General features: G+C 39.9%; 1 long non-coding RNA gene across 1 annotated transcript in view; it reads right to left on the bottom strand.

Moving 5' to 3' along the window:
- The window catches only part of LOC118027132, a 54473-nt gene that overhangs the window by 4661 nt on the left and 27940 nt on the right, over nt 1–21872 (bottom strand). Inside the window, exon 2 of the long non-coding RNA XR_004683765.1 lies at nt 16737–16863. This is a non-coding gene — a long non-coding RNA (uncharacterized LOC118027132). The remainder of the gene's footprint in view (nt 1–16736; nt 16864–21872) is intronic.

The following is a 21872-nucleotide window of genomic DNA, read 5'->3' on the forward strand; positions in this document are numbered from 1 at the left end:
TAAAGAGAAAGTAGATTTTCACATTTGATTTCTGTTCAAAGTAGAAGTGTCTATATTGGCCACAATTTTCTATTAAAAATGACTATTTAGACTGACATTTCTGACTGTTTATCCCAAAAGACTGTATTTGAAAGATGCATACTGAAAATCAAAATTGTATTAGTAATAAAAAGTAACTTGAAAATCAACTTAAAGAGTGTTTTCATTTTTCCTTATATTATTTTGAATTAGTTTTCACCCCAAAGAACTGGGATTTGATTTACTCCAAATCCAGAAGTTGATATATATTATATACATTATATTCTTAATTATATTATATACATTACATTGTTAATCTTATCTACTGCATAGTTTTGAATTTTAGTTTCTATATTATTAGCTTCCAGAACATCAAAAGAATTTCATGCTGATTGGCACCATTTTAACTGTAACACTTAAAAACTTTAGAAAAAACTAAAAATAGGATCAATTTGACATATAAGTTAAGTCGTTTGGGGTCCAAACATAAATTAGTATTATTCTTTATTAACTCTTTCCTTCACAGTATATTGAAAAGAAATATGTAAGAATATGTATATATATATATACATATATATATATACACACACACACACACATATATGAATAGCCAATGGTAATATGACTTGATAACATGTTGGTTGTATTTCTGAAGCTGCTGGGGAGAATCTATCATGTTTGTCATTCCAAAATGACTTTGGCTCTTCCTACATGATATTAAATTATCAGCAGGAACACAAGCTCCCTGTCCTCAAAAATGAGGACTCTTTTAAAGATTAAAATGACCTAAGAGTAGTAACACTATACTGTCTTAAGATGCTAATGCCATAGTGAATACCCTTTTCTCTGAAGAATTCCTAGTGCTTAGTAGACTATAAATTTTAAAAATATACTTAGAAGTAGGTAATGTCATTTCCACATGGAGCTGACAGCCTGAGGCAAGGGGAGTTCAATTCCCTGGCTCCTCATTGGGAAGAACACAACAGAGCTGATTCAAAACTAGCCAGTTTCTCCGAGTCTACTTACTACCAAAAGTATTTAGTACAAACTACTCCCTTTTCCTCAGAGCTTCTGGAAAACAGCACAATTTATGACTTCTCAAATTTAATAGGACAGTATTTTCCATGAAGGGACATTTCATTATTTATAGCCTTATAAAATGTGACAGTTTATATTTCTAGGAAGGATCTGGCAATCTCTCTATAAAAATTAAGTAATTATTAAAAAGGCATTTAAAGAGGAAATGCCTCCAATGAACCTTGCTGTGGTATTTTTTTATCTCTAAAGTTGTAGTGAAGATTTGCTATATTGTAACTTCTTTCTCCATGACTTTTCTGTCACCAGGTCATGAATTTTCTCTACTCCCATCTTCCCCAAGAGGAAAAAGCTTCATTCACCTCTTCAAAGATTTTAAGATTTATATTTCTTTTTCTTATGTCAAGTTTTTATTTAAATTCTAGTTAGTGAATATATATGGTAAAATTCCTTTCATGTGTAGAATTTAGTGATTCATCACTTACATATAACATCCAGTGCTCATCACATCACGGTTTTTATTTCTTACCTGAGAGTCTGAAAAAGCTTTATAAAGCATGACTGCCTTACCATGATGATTTGAATATGTGTGAGGTTTGCCCTAAATTACCAAATAAATTCTAATGGAGTATGTTGTAAGGACCAAGGGCAGGCCATCCCCATGATGAGCCACTTTGGCATGAAGATTATTTTGAGTTAAAAGCAAACAAAACCCAGCAGATTCAGGAAAAGCTCTTTACCTCCTCCTCAACTGCCCAAAAAGAATTTAGGTAAAGAACCCACTCCAGGAAGAGATTGATCACCACAGTTAACTACATTATAATATGAATGGGTGGGTAAACAAGGAGGAATTTAGCAAAATCTGTTTATTAAAACTCCTATGTCCCATTGTTTCTGTATGGCCCAGTGAACATTTATTTACCAAACATTTACTCTTTTTCATCTTCCTGTGAATATCATTCCTTCCTTTTGAAGTCCCAAACCCCTACCCCCATCTCCTAAGGTCGGAATGACAAAATACTTCATTTTACCTGTCTCTGGAATTTCATGCCTGTGTGAATTTGAGCTATAGGTGTATTCTTCAGGGATATTTCCTCAACAAGGTATAGTGCATGTGTTGGAAAGTAAAAAGCCATCCTTAAACTAGGGAAGGGACACTGCACTGCCCCTATTCCCACTTCTATGAAGCAACCATTTTCAAAGCAGTGTAAAAAACCAAACCAGGGGTGCCTGGGTGGCTGAGATGGTTAAGCTTCTGCCTTCGGTTCAGGTCATGATCCCAAGGTCCTGACATTGAGCCCTGCGTTGGGTTCCCTGCTTAGCGCAGAGCCTGCTTCTCCCTCTCCCTCTGCCATTTCTTCCACTTGTGCTCTCTGGCTCTATCTCTCTGTCAAATAAATAAATAAAATCTAAAAAAAAAAAAAGAAAAGAAAAGAAAAGAAAGAAAGAAAAAGAAAACCAAACCAGAAGTCAGCAGAAGCTTTGCAGCTCCTGGGGTTAATCCCTGACCTATCAGGACTAACCTCTTTCAAGAGATTGGCTTGGTTGTTTTGCCTGTTGATCTGCATGATATTCATACCACAGCTTTCTGCCAGACTAGTACATAGGACAGGGAAGAATAATATTTTAAAAATAAATAAATAAAGGGGCGAGGGTTGCATATTTTCCCATAACTTGGTATTATTTGGGCCCTTATGCCATTTAAATGTCTTTTTGTCCTTGAATTCAGATGATCTCTCTCTGATTTCTATCTACAATAACTACAGCTCTGATCATTAGCAATACAAAATGCCTATAATTTATTGAAGTTGATAATTTCTAGCGGGCTGAGAAGAGGAAAAAGAACCCTGATTTTGTGATAAAACAGCCAAACTTCAATGTTCAGCTAAGCCAAGCCCCATGTCCAGCATGAATTTGAAAAAGAAAATAACCAAAAAAGAGGGCAGAGGTTTCATGTCTCATAGTGTTCTCCAGTGGCGGTGTCTGAAAATCATTTCTTGTGGAGACTCAACTGGTTCTTCCACAATATGCTTGATTAAGCAAAGTATCTGGGTTTCTCATTTGTATAAAAGGGAAGACATTGAGAAAGAAATAAGAATTTACTGTTCCAGGTCTAAAATGCTATCATGTAGAAAAAAATCAGAGGTAGGAATAAATTCTAAATATATTTTACTTGAGAAACTTTCAAAAGAATTTGTTACACATTTTTATTTCACCATTACCCTGCTATAAAATTATTCTTAAAACAAAGCACATTAAAAGAGGTCCATTCCAAGATCAAAAAAAAAGGGGGGTATGTGTGTGAATTTTAGCCATAAGTATGAAACAAATATCTTTACTACCATGAAGACATTGACATTTATGGCACAGATATTTCCATTAAACATGTGCAATGCATTCATTTTAAGAAATCTCCCTTTAGGGGGCACCTCAGTGGCTCACTCTGTTAAGCATCATCTGACTCTGGCTCAGGTCATGGCCTTGGGGTTCTGGGATCAAGCCTGGTGACTATCAGGCTCCCCACTCAGTGGGGAGTCTGCTTGTCCTTCTCCCTCTTCCTCTGCCCCTCCCCCTGCTCATGCTCTCTCTCTCTCTCTCTCTCTCTCAAATAAATAAATAAAATCATAAAAGAAAGAGAGAGAGAGAAATCTCTCTTTAGGGGAGATCACCCATTTCCCCTTAGTTATTATTTAAAGTTAACAATAACAACATTGGGGCTTTCATGAAGACATAAGAATTAAAGTCAGCAGGTAATGCTTGTTCTGATTTTTAATTTCTCTGACAAGGGAAAACATTAAATTTTATCAGCGTGAGCAGCCAGTAGGTTTAATTAACATTAAATGACATTTCTGTTGCTGCCTTGGACTTTTTTCTTGGCACAATGAGTATATCTAGAATTGGATTTAAAGTGGCAGCAAACTCAAATCCTCTCCCCAAGTGGAGAGCTAATGTAAATAGGCTCACCACAGTCTATGGCTATAGACTCGTTGCAGTTTAAGAATAAAGTCCTAGAATGGAGACTGGTATGCCCCAATCGGTAGACCCTTAGTAATTCTTCTAGAATGTATTACTTTTGATGGGCATATAAAGCCCTTCTATTGGCAGCTCCAGAAACTACTGTTAAGGGGAGATGGATTCATTCATTTATCAAACAATCAGCAATTCTTTTTCCTTTATCACTGTGCCATACCCAGTGTTTGATGTGGGATATATTAGTGAATAAAACGTGGCCTCTGTTGCCAAGGAGCTGATAGTTCCAAGAGGGTGAATAGTATAAGGGACAAGAACAATGATAAGATTATACAGAGTATTTTGAGACGAGCAAAAATATTTCAACCTTAAGTATGGGAGGGTTCTCACAGAAGGCTTTCTGGAAGAATTTATGGCAGAGTTGAATCTTAAGACTGAGTAGGAGTAACTGGTAGAGGTGAGTACAACCAAGAGCGAGGCCATTCCAGACTCCGGGGTGTACTCCAGGCAGTTCTGTGTTATCCCTGGATAATAAGGTGAGAATCAGAAAGCAGTGGGTTTTATCCTACCAGGAAGGTTAAACTTTTTTTTTGGTAAAAGGCCACTTAGTAAATACTTTGGGCTTACAGAACCATATGACTTCAACTCAACTCTGCAAAAGCAGCCGTGGCTAACATGAAATGAATGAGGGTGGCTTTAATAAAACGTTATTTATGGACATTGTCATTGAATGTTCCTATAATTTTCACAAGTCATGAAATAGTCTTCAAAATTTTTTTCAAGTAGTTAAAAATGGAAAAACTATTTGTAATTCACTGTACAAAAATTGGTGTCAGGCCAAATTTAGCCCCTTGGCTGTAGTTTGCCGATTCCTGCCGTAGGGCAACAATGGGGCACTATTAAAGGATTTTAAACAAGGAATTGGCATGATCCAGCCTTCTTGGTAGGAAGTTTATTCTGGCAGCACTGGGGAAGATAGAGTTGAGAGGGCAGGACAAGGGGAAGGGAGGACACAGAGCTGTCTAATCTTCCTGTGTGAAAAGGCAGGCATGGTTCGCCTGCTAGAACACTCTGTAATAAATCATCAACCTTAAACTACTCCAAAGTGTCCCTTCCCTTCCTTATTACTACTTGCCCCTCTCTTTGTCACTGTGCCTCCTCCTCCCATCCCCATCCCAAGCACACACTGTGGCTGCCAGCTGGCCTCCTCCTTCAAATTCTCCCAACAGAACAGATAAGAGGAAACTGTGTCGAAAAAGTCACTCCCAGAGGCACCTGGGTGGCTCCGTCATTAAGCGTCTGCCTTCGGCTCAGGTCATGATCCCAGGGTCCTGGGATCAAGCTCCACATCGGGCTCCCTGCTCGGTGGGAAGCCTGCTTCTCCCTCTCCCACTCCCCCTGCTTGTATTCCTTCTCTCACTTTATCTCTTTCTGTCAAATAAATAAATAAAATCTTAAAAAAAAAAAAAAAAAGAAAGGGGCGCCTGGGTGGCTCAGTTGGTTGAGCGACTGCCTTCAGCTCAGGTCATGATCCTGGAGTCCCGGGATCGAGTCCCGCATCAGGCTCCCTGCTCGGCAGGGAGTCTGCTTCTCCCTCTGACCCTCCTCCCTCTCATTCTCTCTGTCTCAAATAAATAAATAAAATCTTTAAAAAAAAAAAGAAAGAAAGAAAAGAAAAAGTCACTCCCAGCAACTCACTTCCCTAATTTCTGGGAAGACAGTGGTGGCTGAGTGAGTGCTAGGATGACCCAACCTTCCTGCAAGCCACCAATATGTGTTACAGATGTGGTCACAATCTTTGCAAAAGTTATTTTCTTGTTGACAAGAATAGCAGTCTTTTTTTTTTTTTAATTTGCATTTGACAGATAAAGTGATGCCATCTCAGAAAACTGAAATGATTAGCTTCTTTTCCTATACCATAATTGAAGACTTTATCCTTTGCTAAATAATCTGAATTTCAAAGCATTTAAAATTAGACATGTCACAAAAGGGCCTTGAAACAAAAAATTATTTTCAAGAGATTAAAAGCTAAAATAGGAATATTTTAGGAAAGTTTTCAAAATTCACTGTTCTGTGAAAGGGGGGTATATGCCAAACAACCTCCAAAGGTCAAAAGAGCCATAGGATGGAAGAAAAAGGCTGGCAAATCCAGCTTGACAAGAAATGGTATATGAAGGCGATTTATGGACAGAAGTGTGTCTTCAGTGGCTGCAAGACCAGTAGATCTCCACAATCCCAGATCTCAACAAATCCACCTCCCATAAGACCCACTTTTATAGCCCTGGAGGCTGGGGAGTATGTGCTGGTAGACCACCTGGGAGGAGAGGTTTGAGAAGAGTTGTGTGTCATAGTCACATCTCCAAAGCACACTGAGCAGGTTATACCCCAAAAATGTACTTAAAGCTATGGTTAAACAAAAAGCACATGTGTGTGTTGGTGGGGGAGGAGGACTGTGCTCAAGGCTTCAGGTCATCAAGTAGTCATCATGGCAAATTTGTCCAACATGGCATCAGTCTGGTTCATACACTCACAGACTATTAAAATTGGAAGGGGACCTAGTGACTGTGTAATGAAATACAAGAGGGACTTAAAAAAGCCAGAATGAGTACCAGGTTCTCTTTTCATTCAATGTTGTGTTCTTTCTTCAAAAACTGTTTACAGAACTTTTTTTAACCCAACATCTGCTAGATTTAAGATGACAATATTATCCTACCTTTGGTACAATGCCATTTTCAAACATTAGTGTTGTTGTATTATTAATTTCATTTTAAGCTCTTAAGGCACTTGATTTTTATAGACCTGAGCCAATGTCATGTTGTTCCAGACATGACCCATGTCAACATCCCCCCCTCCCTTCCTGTCTTACAGACAGAGGTGATGTCACTGGCAATGGATTGGATAGTTTTATTTGGCACTATGTCATTATCTCCGTCCTGAAATCCTTCCAAAATGTAGAAACATAAAGTGAAGAAGAACATAGTAATGGAAGATGTATAATAATATGTACTTCTAAAAGAGTAAAGCAGAAAAAGCCAAGTGGACTACAATAGTAACTCATTCTAACTAAAGCAGCTATGTAATCTGGAAATTGCCAGGCTATTATACCCACACAAATAGTTCAAGCTCAAGAATGATGTGAAAATCTTTTGACAGGATGATATGTGAAAAAATTATGACAAACAGAAATTTGTAAGAATTTAATGATTGTTGATTTTCAAAAACAGAAAAAATCTTAGTGTCCTAAAAACCAACAATTCTAAAAAATAAAAACAAAAAAATAAAAATCCAGACCATTCTGCCACATAATCTTGTGACCTACTGTGACTTCATCATATATGTCTCTCTATATGAAGCTTCCTAAATCCATCAAGGTGGAGATTTGCACAGGAGACTTAATTGTTGCCAATCTACTTTCATAGAATTATCACAAATCTTATTTACATAATCGAGGAAAAACTTAAGTAGAGATTTATTTGAAATAATTTACCTGAATTGTTATTCTCATTTCCCGCATTTATCCAGTCACTCATCAGGAATGTATTATGAGCTTTTTAGGTGGTAAGCTTTCTACTAGTAGTAAGAACAGTGATGACAGTGATGAAGGTGGTGATTGTGGTGATGGTGGTGACAGCTACTCTTTATAGGCACTCACAACGTATCAAACCCATACTAAATAATTCATCTCTATTGTCTCATTTAATCTTCTCACCTTTTTGCAGTTGGTACTGTTATTATCCCCCATTTAACAGATGAAGAAACAGACATAGAAAGCATAAACAACTGACAGGCACACCACTAGAAAGTAGTAGATCTGGGATGTGAATTTACTTGTTCTACAGTCCATTCTATATATACTTGTCTATATACACATGATAAAAAAGATGTAGATGGCATGGTATCTCCATGTTTGGGAAACTAGACAGATACATTTATAACAAAAGAAACATTCTAAGGCATATATGGGATCATCCTGCTGAAAGGGATCATAGAGATTATCTAGTCAAAACTCTCATTTTATAGAAAGGAAATTGAGACCTCGCTAGGACAACCTGGCCAAGGTCACCCAATGGAGTACAGAAGTACTTTGCTTCTGCTGCTCTCCAAGTCCAGGTCCTCATCACCTGTCACCTGAACCATTAAAATAGTGTCAGACCATGTTTCTCTGCCTCCAGTTCCATCTTTTTTCTATCCCAATTATATTTCTAAAACTCATGTCTGTTAATGTTGAATTAATTAAACACTTCAAAATGCTTTGCTCTTCTTTCTTCCTGAAGGCCCAGCTCTGCCTTATCAAGCACAGATCTACCCTTCCAGCTCCACCTCCCACCACCGCTCCAGCTGCTTAACAATTCATTCCCACAGTCCTGCTGGTCATGTGCCTTTCCTTATGTGTCTAGGCATGCTCTTCTCTTTGTCTAAAATACCCTTTTTCCTAGCCTATGAACCTGTTCATCTATCAAGAAGCAGCTCAGATATCACTCATTTAAGCATTTCATTCTCCAAATTACTAGTCACTCCCTCCTCTGCACTTCCATAATCCTTCACTTATACTCAGTATTAGGGACAATGACTTGCTCACCTTTTAACCTAACACCTAGTGCATTTAAAAATGGAGTAACATGGATTGAAGGTCAAGGATAAAAGCAGGAAGGCCAGTGAGCAAGCTCTTACAGAAGTCCAGGCAAACAGTGGTTAAAGTGGAGTCACCAGAGATGGAAAAAAAAAACACAGACAGATTCTAATTTGATTTGGGAGATAGGCTCAGCAGGTCTTGGAAACATCCTGAATGTGGGCAGTAAAAGAAAGGGAGGTGTTACAGTTTATTTTTAGATTTTATGGTTTGAACCATTGCATGGAGGGCATTATGTTTTACTGAGATGAAGAAGACTAAAGTGAGATATTTAGGCTGGAAAATTAAAAGTTCCATATTTGGACATATTGAATTGATATTAAGTCTGGACATTTTAAGCTTTCCTGTGGAAAACTGTTCTTAAAGTGAAAGAGCTACCAGATAACAATAATAATAGCTAAGAGTCATTGGGATTGCTCAACATGTCCCAGACTTGGTTTACATATTAAGTTATATAGTCTCCACAATCACCTATAAGGAAGTTACTACTGTGACTTCCATTTTATAGAAGACAAAAGTAAATGAGACAAAAGAAAAGTCAAGTTACCGCCCCAAGATCTCACATTTGTAAGTGGAAGATTCAGGATTTAAAACCAGGCAGTCTGACTTCAGAGCTTGGCCTTCTATTCTCTGCATCAAAAAACGAATGACCCGGTGCCAGGAAATCCTACTTATTTCTGAATGAGACCAACAGGAAGCAAACACAACTCTCCACATATTACATGAGAACTTTTATTAAACACTGATTTTAAGAAATGACAGCTCTGTTGTTGAAGCAAAATAACTTTTCTTATCATGGATGCCCTTACAGAAATGACATTACGTAGTAGGACCAAGTAGCGATCAGCAATGACTTCTCCCAGGGGAATTAACTGGATCCCCATCTAGCTCTCTTGCCTGGAGGCAATCACCTGCAGACACCCACTTACATCCACAGTTATCACTTGAGAAACTATTTACTGATCATCTGTAATGAGTTGGGTACTGGAGTAAGCATGGGACTACAACTCTCTGACTTCATAGAACTTCTGACCAGAGAGGGAGACAAAAATTAGTCAGTCAGTCCACCAATTAAAATAAACTGTGATATGGGCAGGAGCACCCAATCCTCTGGAGGAAATTATATTTGAGCATAGACTTAAAAAGGGAAGTAAGATTAAACCAGGAAGCAGCTCAAAATTCCTTAGCCAGAGAAGAGAAGAAGCTGGTGGGGCACTTTGGAAATGGCGCAGAAGCATTTGTGCCATTGGACACAGGTAGCAGGTTTCCAAAACTTCCCACCCAGCAAATAGGGAAATGGCCTTTGCCTGTTGTGAACATCAGTGCTCCATCCCAGGCCGCCTGCTCTTCTCTCTCCCTGAAGGTCCGCTCCTGGCAATCCAATGGACAACCACCTAAATCATTACCACTTACACACGGGTGACAGATAATCCATATCCAAACCTGACTTGAATGATCTCTTTGGCTCCATCCCTGAGTCTATTTACTCATTAGTTAGATTTCACCGCTTGAGTGATGCGAGAACACCACTGATTCAACACTTACAGAAGAGACTTCACTCACTTCCGCCTCAGAGTCTGCTTCCTCTTCTCGCTTCCTGGTGCCACCACCCACCCATCCCACTGCTTAAGGCGGGACTGGATGCATTGCCCTCATTGTTTTCCCCACCCGAACCCTTATTCAACACATTGATCATCAAACTCTGTGAACCCCTCTTCATAGCGTCTCTCATTATCTGCCTGGCCCTACCTGCAGCCCATCACAGCATCTGCTCAGGCCCTCATGACCTTATACTTAGATGATTGCAGTAAGGTCCTACGGTCTTGCTGCCAACATCCTCCAACTGTTCTTCATTCAAGTGCCAAAATAATAGTACAAAAATGCACACTGTGTTACTGCTTTTAAAGCCATCATGGCCCCTCTTGTTCTCAGGCTAAAGTCCAAACTCCTGTGTATCCCTCTAATGTCCCTCTAGTATTTCCTATTTTCCTGCCTTTCAACCTTTACTCTCCTTGCACTTCATACTCCCCCTCCCCCGCCCCAAACTACCAAAGGATCTATAGTTCCTTCTCCTTATGTGCTTTCAAACCTCCCTGCTTCTGCTCACGCTGCTCTCTGCTTGAAATGCCTTTCAACACCATCCCCACACCTTTTCTCATCTTTCTAGTCTCAGTTCACAGACTGACCTATCTCTGAAGCTTTTTGTGATCACTGTGCCTCTGCCCCAAACAGAACTGACCTTTTCCTTCTTTCTGTTCCCACTGCTTCCAGGGCAGACCGTTTCCAGCGCTCTTTTGTTATGGTGACACCATCAGTCGGGCACAATGCCTGCCTGATTGTTTCCTCAACACAAACTTACTATCCACCATGAGTAATGCCGTGGCCAAATGTTGGAGAAGTGGAAAAGGCAAATAAAACAATCTTTGCCTTCATAATTTATTTATGATCATAAAATAAGACTTTTCAGTCCCAAAGCTCTCCCAAGATTTACCCTGCAGCTAATATAGTTTCAGCTAGTTTAATGTAGTTTAAGGGACCTGATTTATAGAGGCCTCTTTTAAAGTCCTGGGCTAATTTTATTTTTCTAGTTTTAAGTCATTTTTTCTTAAAGGAAGTCCCCAGATTGTATGCATTTCAGGCCCCACACAATCTGCAGCCATCCCCGGTTCCAGGACTTGGACCATTATCTGTGGTCAGGAATTTTTGTAAACAAAGCTTAGAGAGAAGTCAATAGCGATTTGGGGAGGGTTGGAGGGTGGTGGCACAGGTCTCCTTCTGGGCTGGCCCCGACTGACTGTTGAGTGGGAGTGAATCAGACTCTCCCCTCAGAATCCCTTGGAGTGAAGCAGGATGGTGACTGGCCTCTGACTGAGTCTCCTACAGTGTCCCTCCTCGCCTACCACCCAAACCCCTAAAAGAGGAGTGAATTAGAAAACCAGGAAAGAAAACAAAGATAACAGGGCACCTGGGTGGCTCAGTTGGTTAAGCGGCTGAGGTCATGATCCCGGGGTCCTGGAATCGAGCCCCACACCAGGATCCCTGCTCTGGGGGGAATCTGCTTCTCCCTCTCCCTCTGCCCCTCTCTCCCGCTCATGCTCTCTTTCTATCTCTCTTAACAGTAAATAAATAAAATCTTAAAAAAAAAAAAGATAAGAAAAGATAAACACCTCAAGAACAACAGAAAACCATGGTTCTGAGCTACTAACAGAAAATGCATCACTCTGGCTTACTCAATGTTATCATCGGGTTTACAGGGGTCCTGTGACGTGACTACAGTTTCAGAGTAAAACATGTTTGTTGTGGTTGGGAAGCAAGGGGAAGAGGGAAGTAGGGAGCAAGAGAAAAAGAGAGGAAGGACATGTGACAAAGGTGAAGAACATGACTAATGAGCCCCATTCTTCCTTGTGTCACTCGTGGCTTCCCTGAGCATGGAGAAAGGAATAATGGGCTGGGACCCGTCATACACATTCCTTCTCTCTACCCCACCCCTTGTTTAGCATTTCCTGCAGAAGCAAGTCAGGCCCTGGCACAATAGCTCCATGTGGCAATAGGCAGAAAGAGTAAGACATGGACTAGTAGTTGGGGGTGGGGGATCTGAGTCCAGTTCCTGGTCAGGCTTGAGCAGGATTCCAATTTCAAGAAGACTATGGGGCCACCACTGCTCTCATTCTGTAACTCATATAACACTTTAATGTTTTTATATGACACATAATTTACCCTTATGCTGAAATTACGGTAACTATTTTTCTAGATTTTGTGATCTTTACATTTCGGACATGCTGAGTACAGCCAGACTTTCTCCTTCGCTGATATGTGTTAGTTTTGTCTATTCTAACACCATCCTGGCCCGTACTGATGGTGTGACCTTGGGAGAGTCCCTCACCACTCTGGGTCTGGTTACTCTATCTATAAAGTTGGTATGTCATGTTCCTTTAATTCCTGAGTCTCTTAGAGCTCTCTTTAATCTTTCAAAACAAAACAATTTAAAATACTTCTGCTCTGGCTTGTGTGTCCCAATGACTTGGACAGAGTAGAGAATTCTAGTCTGGATGAGAGAGGACATCCTGTGTATGCAGTGATACATCTGATTTTACTCATTCTACAAATATTTACTGGATACCTACCATTTAACAGCTGTTGAGTGTACAGTGATGAGCAAAGCAGATATACTCCTTGCCTTGTCCAGTTCACTTCCATGGTGTTGGAGCCTGGGATCAGCCCAGGTGTCTGGTTTCCAGAACCCCCCCTCTCAATCACAATCTAGTATGGTGGTGAAGAGCATGACTCCGCACGACCTGGGTTCAAATCCCAGTTCTGTCACTTCCTTGCTTAGGGACCTTGAGCAAGTTTCTTAAGCTCTCTGTCCTGCTATTTCCTATCTTTAAAACCAAGTCCACATGCCCACGGTGTATGTCCTGCCAAGCCTGGGTTATTGGCGTGACTGCTGTGATGGACCTTGTGCAGCTGCTTCGGAGCAGAGACAATGGGCTCAGAGAGACTGCTGCATGCTTGCTCCACAGCTCATGCCTAGACTTTGGCCCAAGAGGGAAGGAAGATTGTCTCCCCAGTTTGTGTCTTACACTGGCATCTGGGTTAAGCCATACTACCCTAATGTCATTCTGAGTTTTTTTTTTTTTTTTAAGATTTTATTTATGTATTTGACACAGAGAGAGCACAAGCAAGGAGAGCGGCAGGCAGAGGGAGAGGGAGAGGGAGAAGCAGACTCCCTGCTGAGCAGGGAGCCCGATGCGGGGCTCGATCCCAGGATCCTGGGATCATGACCTGAGCCGAAGGCAGCGGCTTAACCAACTGAGCCACCCAGATGCCCCACATTCTGAGTTTTTAGAGAAAACAGCCTTTTTAGTTTTTACTCCAGGCACATTCTCTCTTCCTCACCCTCTCCTCTCTGGCTGAAAAAGTATCCTTGGGGGCTTAAATTAGGAGACCATGTGTAAACGTAACCCAGATTTCATCTGTTCCTGTGTCTTTCTCTTTGAGTTCCCCAACCTCCTCCACCACCAAAAAAATTAATGAATCCACTTCACAAAAAAACGTTGCTGAGAACTGAGGACTGTATACAAGATTTTATGGGGGAAAAAAAGGAAGAGGAAAGTAATAGCACATACTCTACAGCTGACCGCTGGAAACTCCTCATAGACATTTTTCCATCTCTCTTCTCCTGGTTCCCCTTTCTGGCCCGGTGACTAGCAAAGGTGCCCCTCCCGGCAAGGCCAGCCTCGCTGTGCCTCTCTTGCATTACCAGGACGCTTCCTCCTTAGAAGACGGTGGGCATTATAAACACCAACAAAAATTCCTATTACACAAATAACAGTTGTGACTTCATATTCAAAACACCCACTGGCCCATCACTACCAAAACTTTATCTTCGGGTGACATTTGTCTACCATCTGCTTCTATGTGGCAAAACGGAGGAAGGACCAGTCCTTCAGAATCAATCCTGCACCAAAAGGCTTCTCAGCTTCTCACGAAATAGCTTCCAGACAAGCCAGCTCTCCTTCCACCAGATATGACTAGTGGGGACTAAGCTTTAGCCCTCAGTGAGATCAAAATCCTGGATAACAGGTTATATTTTCTTCCCATCTTATCCCTCCAAAGCAACCTTACTGTTTACAACTCAAGGTTGTGCCAAGGCATTTAATTTTCACCATTGTCCTTCAGGTTTCAAACTTTTGTGATCATTCTTTCCTACCTCCTACCCTCAACAAAACTATCTGCTTCCTACATGTTTTTTTTAGCACCCCAACTTGACTTTACCTATCACTCAACATATTTCACTTAAATTTCCTATTTTGCATGTCCTCTAGTAGAATATAAAGTTCTGTGAGAACAGGGATCCGTGCTGTTGCATCCCCAGCACCCCACACAGTTCTTGACCCAGTTAGGAGCTCCATATATATTTGTTGAATTAAGGAATGAATGAACAACACAGGCTTTAGTATTGACTATCCTCCTTATAAAGTAATACATGTCATGGCCTTCGTGACCAATCTCAAATGTCAGCAAACTGGCATGCCAAATCTGTTAGTGCTAAGGATCCACTCACTGTGCTTTTATAAAGCTCATCCAGGTTGTGGTTAACTTCAGAATTCTCTTCTTCCCAGTGACTCTGCCAGGGACCCATACAAGATGCCACTATGAATCGATTTCCTCTTTCACTTACTCTCTTCTTTCTCTTGTCCCTTATAACCATAAAGCAAAACCCCCCCTACATATAAGCTCTGGAGGCAAATGGACATGGATGTGAAACTCACTTCCACCACCTACTAGCTTTATGATCTTGAAAAATTAATGTCTTTCAGTTTCATTTTTCTTACTATAAGATGAGGATATCTATATTCACATCATCAGACTGTCAGAGAATTAAGTGGTAGAACTAAGCCCTCCTGGTTCATAGGAGAGCTTTGGTAAATATGAAACCTATTAAACTTCCCTACTCACCCCTTTCCCATAACTCACATTATTACTCTACCCTGGAAGTTCAAAAGCCTCAAACTGCTCACCACTTGATTTTTCTGTACCTTTTGCAATTTGCTATTTCTGATTCTCTGCTGCCCCATCCCTCACCCCAACATCCCCCATCCCCAGAGCTGCTATTAAGACTTTTTTTTTTAATCTTAGCATTTCACTGTGATACATTTAGGTATAGATATCATTTTATAGTTCCTGTTTGGGCTTCTTTAGTTTTCCTGGTATCTCTTATCAGGTCTCAGTCATTATCTTTTCAGAAAATACTGCTGTCCCATTCTCTGTCTTCTCCTTCTGGAATGCTGACTAGATTTACTTTGGATTCAGCCTCCATTTCTCTCATCCTCACCTGTTTATCTTCCTTCTCATTTACTCACTGAACTGGCAATATCTTCAGGTCTAGAGTAGTAATTCTCTCATGAACTGTATCGAACCCACTATCGAACCCATACATTTAGTTCTTCATTTCACTCATATGCTTTGTTTCTGCAGGCTCTGGTTGATTTGATTCTGTTTTAATTGTGCTTGCTCTTTACTTATAATTTAAAAACTCTTTTATTTCTTAAAATCTATAACTTATACTTCTTTTAGCACACGTATCTATTAACTGCAAAATGTTTTCAGACTTCTCTGTCTCTTGTCTGTCAGCTCTCACTCTTGGTATTTTGCTTCCTTGTGTGTTTTGTTTTGTTTTTTTAATGAGGTGCTCCTATCCCTTGGGCCTTTATCGGTGGGGACTCTTTAAGGTCTGAAAGAGACTCTAACTTGTTTCTACCATGTGCCTTAGCACTACCAGTCTTGGATCACTTGACACTAACTTGGCTTAAGATGTTTCAGGCCGGGCGCCTGGGTGGCTCAGTCATTAAGCGTCTGCCTTCAGCTCAGGTCATGACCCCAGGGTCCTGGATTGAGTCCCGGATCAGGCTCCCTGCTCGGCAGGAAACCTGTTTCTTCCTCTCCCACTCCCCTGCTTTTGTTCCTTCTCTCACTGTTTGTCTCTGTCAAATAAATAAATAAAATCTTAAAAAAAAAAAAAAAGATGTTTCAGGCCACCACTGGCAGTGGGAGTTCTGTCTTCAAACACATATGAGGGTTAGTTTATGGTTAGAAATTCTCTGGAGATTTTTAAAAATTCTGCTTATCATCAAGGCTTAACACAGGCAGTTTTTCTTGAAATACCTAGGGAGGGGCAGTGTGTGTGGTACATGCAAGTTTATATCTGGTTCACCCTTTTAATTAGAGTACAGTCCTTTGGTATCCAGTTTTATGGAGGAGGTGTGTCTCTTACTAAGCTTCCCATGTTAGGCAGGCCCTGGGCTTCCTTTCCCCTCCCCATAAAACTGCAAAGAACCAAAAACTAACCCTGAGGTCCATCTAGGTCAGGAAAAACCCTCAAATGATGCCCTTTGCTCACCTCTCTGGATTCATTCCCACCTTCATATAATTCACAGCCTGAGTATTCCAGCTTGTGAATACAATCAAGACTTTTTTTTTCAACCAACGTTGTGACTTATTTTTAGCAACAGACTTGGTCTGGGCACCCAGAACACCAGGTTGCCCTTCACAGTTTGTGCAGTCTAATATTGAGTCAAGTTACCTGATCATCCTGCTTGGTGATCAGCCTAATACAGCATCACAGTGTTTCAATCATTATGCCGAGATTTATATTTCAATGAGTCAGGTGCATTGTCTTTTTCTACTCTTTTTGCCTTAAGTGATAAAACCTGGGTGTAGAAGAAACAGAGATGAAGAAGATACAGTTAGCAAAGAATCTGGATTTTGGACCCCTTAAAGGAGTCTAAGCCAGGACTTGGACTGTTTTCATTGCCTTGCTCTGTTTAAGATTCCGTGGAGTTGGCCTTCACATTAGGAAAGTTGATTGTTTACAAATGTTTGAACATTTTCTCACTGACTCCATGGTTGGGTGTGCCTTTGGAATAACAAAAGATGAATAAGTTAAATAAATTAAATTTTATCCTCATTTTGAAGGATATATTGAAAATAAGTAATCAAAAATGGAAGTAGGAATATATACCTGGATTCCAGCTTGTGAAATTTTTTTTCTCCACAACACAAAGCCTTTCCAGAGGCCCTAAAATAGAGTGTGAGACTACAAATCTGGAAGGGAAGAGAGGATCACTTGATTCAACCTTCTCCCATTACTGATGAGGAAACCAAATCCCAGAGAAGTTATGTGACCTGTTCAACATCACACAATAGAAGCTATTCCAGGGTTGGGTCTCCTGATTCCTAGGAACTGATTCAACTCTATCATGCTGTCATATACTACGTAGTTTCTGTTTCACCAGAAAATGAGAAACATGCACAATAAACTTGGTAGAATTTATAAATTTAGTTTATTTTGAGTACCTAATAACAGAGATTTATGAAAAACAAGCAAAAACAATCTATTGGAACTCAAATACAAAATGAAAAACAACAGCTTAAAAAACCTTTCCATTGCATGGGATAGGCTAATCTTTTTATTTTCCAGTATCTTAGTTATCCTTACCAGTTCAGTATTTAGAAAACTAGAATACATCAAAGTTACTTAGAGTTGCCATTATTATTAAAGATAAAACTTTTATTATTTACATGTGTTACATTTTGAAATAAACTTAGAAATTTGTTTAGATATTTAGAAATAAATATCTTTTGTCAGCTTTCTCTGCCATTATCACAATTTATAAGACACATATAAATTATAACCAAGAAACCAGAGCTACAGGTGAGATTCAATGTGAACTGGAGACCTGCCAGGAGTAAACCTCAGAACTCAATTAACTAAATGAGGTCAGAGGTTGACACAGAGAGAAGAATTAAGTATTGTCATCACTACTCATGGTAAGACAGCAGCAAATCACCTTGACTGAGGCACCACGAAAGTCTCTTGGGTATTAGAACCAAATCACAGAAATGATCATGTCAGGACAGCTCTGATGCATCAGATTTTATGCATCCACTCATAACACATAAATAATTGCATATTGAGAGTCGCGTTTTTACCTTTATAAGATGTTATTCAATTGTGAATTTCCCTCTAAGGGAACAATAATAACTTACACTTGAGATTATTTTTGGACACATTAGCGTTTTAACTTCCTATTTCAAAAACACAATCCAAGATTCTAATAGATAACCCATGCTCTTTGCTGCCAGTACATTCCTGTCTCCACAGGTTCACAGAATTTTTAGTCACCTAGGAGTAATCAGATCCAGCAGAGATTTTTGTTTGTTTTCTTTTGTTTTAAGAATAGACATAGAAAGTTCATTTATTTAATACTGGTTTTATTCCACATCTGCAAGAAATCAAAGTTAGTATGGAAAGTATCTCCGGCATGGATAAGTTGTGAAATCAAAAGAACTGCATGTGTCAGGAGTGTTTACTTTTTGGATAAAGTCTCATGAGCAAAAACTGAAGATAGGGTAAGCATAATACGCATTAATAATAACAAGTAAAGTGCTCAATCAACAAAATATGAAAGGGGATTACTCTACAGAAATTAAACTCCATAGAATATGAAGTAAATAAAATGGTAAAGAATGCCAACATTATTAGCAAAAAATGCCAACATTATTAACAAACATTACCAAGAGTATCGAGCAATATGGTAGGTAACTATTTGTGAAGAATAACTAATAAAATAAATATCATTTCTTGCTGACAGAATTTCTGCTCCAAAACAAACACAATGATACAGATGTTGGCAAAGAAACAGTGGACACATTTTTACTCCTATTGCCAAAGAAAAAATTCCTTTAAGCTAACCTTTATTTCCAAAATTTGTTGAGCTATTTTTAGGACTTTTCCTCCAAATGGAAATTTGATGAATATGAAGAAAAAGGTTAATGGAAGAAACAAATCAGAGGACAGAGTTTATGGAAAATGGAGGAAGGATAATAAAAACAGAAGACCGAATCAGAGAGAGTGAAGTTAAGATGGCGCCATAGAGGATCCGTCTATTCACTCTCTCTTCCACAAATGTTTACTGAGCCTCTGTTAAGTGCCAGCTATTCTTCTAGGCACTGGGGTTAGGGCAGGGAACAAAACAAAATACTTTCCTTTGTGGGGGTTTATATTCCCATGCAAAGGTTGGCCAACATCTTCTGTAAAGTTCCAGATAATAAATATTTTAGGCTTTGTGGGCCTCACAGTCTCTGTCACAGCTACTCAACTCTGCCATCAAATGTGGGAAAGCTGTCACTGAAAGACATACAAGTGGCCATGGTTGTGTTCCAGTAAAATTTTTTTTTAAGATTTTATTTATTTGACAGAGAGAGAGAGACAGCGAGAGAGGGAACACAAGCGGGGGAGTGTGAGAGGGAGAAGCAGACTCCCCGTGGAGCAGGGAGCCCGATGCGGGGCTCGATCCCAGGACCCTGGGACCATGACCCGAGCTGAAGGCAGACGCTTAACGACTGAGCCACCCAAGCGCCCCCCAATAAAATTTTATTTATTAAAGCAGATGGCAGGCTGACTTGGCCCTCAAGCCATAGTTTGCCAACCTCTATTCTAAGTGGAAGGAGTCAGATAAATGTATAATATCATTTCAGGTCATTATAAATGCCTTGAAGAAAAGTAGAACAGGCCAAGGGGATAGAAGGTAATGATGCAGAGGAGCTGCTATTTCAGACCGTTAGAAAAAGTCTTTCTGAGGCCAACAAGGCAGAGACCCTGGATGAAGTGAGGCTGTCAGACAGGACGGGATCCAGTTCATGGGTGGAGGGCTTGATTCTAAATAGGAGTATGGACAAAGAATCTCTTATAATAGGAAAGAAGACAAAATATGACATTGCTGAAGCAGGAAGTTGGCATATATAGTTGGGGGGATATTGGTGTTTTCTCTGATCACAGATGGAAAGTGGTGAGTGGGGCCACACTTACCACACTTACCCTCCTCTTATTTCTGTTCTCTACTTGCAGAAGACAGTAAGTTCAGTAAGTATTGTGGGCAAACAAGAAATCTACAAAAGGACATTTTATAACATTTTTAAAGGAGCAGAAGTTAGGGAGGAGGGTAAGTACATTCTAAGGATGACTAGTGGATGGTGCAACAGCTCTGAGAAATACCATATAACCTGGACGCAGGACTCAGAGGGAACATGTGTTCTGGTATGCAGTGAGGGTTCCTACCTCAAGAAGGTAGGAAGTGACCAGACGAATTTTATTTTATTTTAAAGATTTATTCATTTATTTGAGAGAGAGAGAGAGAGCATGAGAGGGGGGAGGGTCAGAGGGAGAAGCAGACTCCCTGCTGAGCAGGGAGCCCGATGCGGGACTCGATCCCGGGACTCCAGGATCATGACCTGAGCCGAAGGCAGCCGCTCAACCGACTGAGCCACCCAGGCATCCACAATCAGAAACATTCTTAAAAGTTCAAATTTTATTTCATCAGCAATATTCTCATTCCATGGAGACCCTGCAGGGTTCTGTGAAAGGAGAAGTAAAATGTAATACTTAAGGAAAGTGAAACTGTCTATCGATGTCTGTTGTACCAAGAGAAACCAACCAAGAGGCCTGCCCGTCCAGCTCGTTGGTGTCATCTCTGGCTTGCCCCACGAAAGATATCAAAGTATAAGTCAACGAAGCAAATTGTATGTAATCAAAGCTCATGAGAAAAATTGTGATAAAGACACCTGCTCTGCAGGAAATGACATGATAATATAGAATTGGGAACAGACAGAGAAAAATAAACTGGATGATTAAGAATGATATGGACTCTGAGAAACAAACTGAGGGTTCTAGAGGGGAGGGTGTGGGAGGATGGGTTAGCCTGGTGATGGGTATTAAAGAGGGAACGTACTGAATGGAGCACTGGGTGTTATACACAAACAACGAATCGTGGAACACTACATCGAAAACTAATGATGTAATGTATGGTGATTAACATAACATAATAAAAAAAAAAAAAGAATGATCAGTACATATGCAGAACTCATTTCTAAGCTCCAAAGCACTATGAATAAACTCTCATTTCATGATAAATGAATTATAGAAATCACTCATGCCCAGAAAAGTGATACCTGTGTGAGTCAGAGCTAACAGTGCCCTTCCTGAAACATTACATCATACCAGGTAGATACCCAGTGGGAGCAAACTATGGTTCAAAATAAGAGGGCAACAGGTCATGCTGTCTCATTCCTTCTGCCTACTTACAGCTTGACTCAAGACTGCCTGAAGTTCAAAACCTTTGTTCTCCAGGAACAATCGACTCTTCAGGCAAAGTCTGTCCAAAGAAATTAGCAACTGACAAGGAACCTTCACTTTTAGATTTGACATCTCATAATAAAACCCTGAGGTTTATATGCCAACCATATGAAATAAACCCTAATTCAAGTTGATGTCATTTCAGAGAGCAGCAGTGGTGGTCAGACCCAAGAACAAGCCCATTTGCCCTGCATGAAAAGCCCATGGGTTTGAAGGGAGATTGCCCATTGGTAAAAAGGCAGATTGGGTTGCCAGCGTCTAACACTTAAAGCCAGGAAGTTTCTTATTCTTTTTGGCTGACTCTGTTGTAATCGTGAGTAAGTCACTTAAGTTCCAAACACTCAACTTCCTTCCATCTAGAAACAATGATCTAATACTAAGAAATCCTAAAACTATGAGACAAGACAATTTCTTATTTATTTCTTGTAGGGCTGGTTTCATGTTTGCAAGTTCCTTTAGTTTTTGTTATATATATATATATATATGTTATATATATATATATATATATATATAATTATATATATA

The sequence above is a fragment of the Mirounga leonina genome, unplaced genomic scaffold (assembly GCF_011800145.1).
Source record: "Mirounga leonina isolate KUSES-001 unplaced genomic scaffold, KU_Mleo_1.0 Mir_357, whole genome shotgun sequence".
NCBI classification, from domain to species: domain Eukaryota; kingdom Metazoa; phylum Chordata; class Mammalia; order Carnivora; family Phocidae; genus Mirounga; species Mirounga leonina.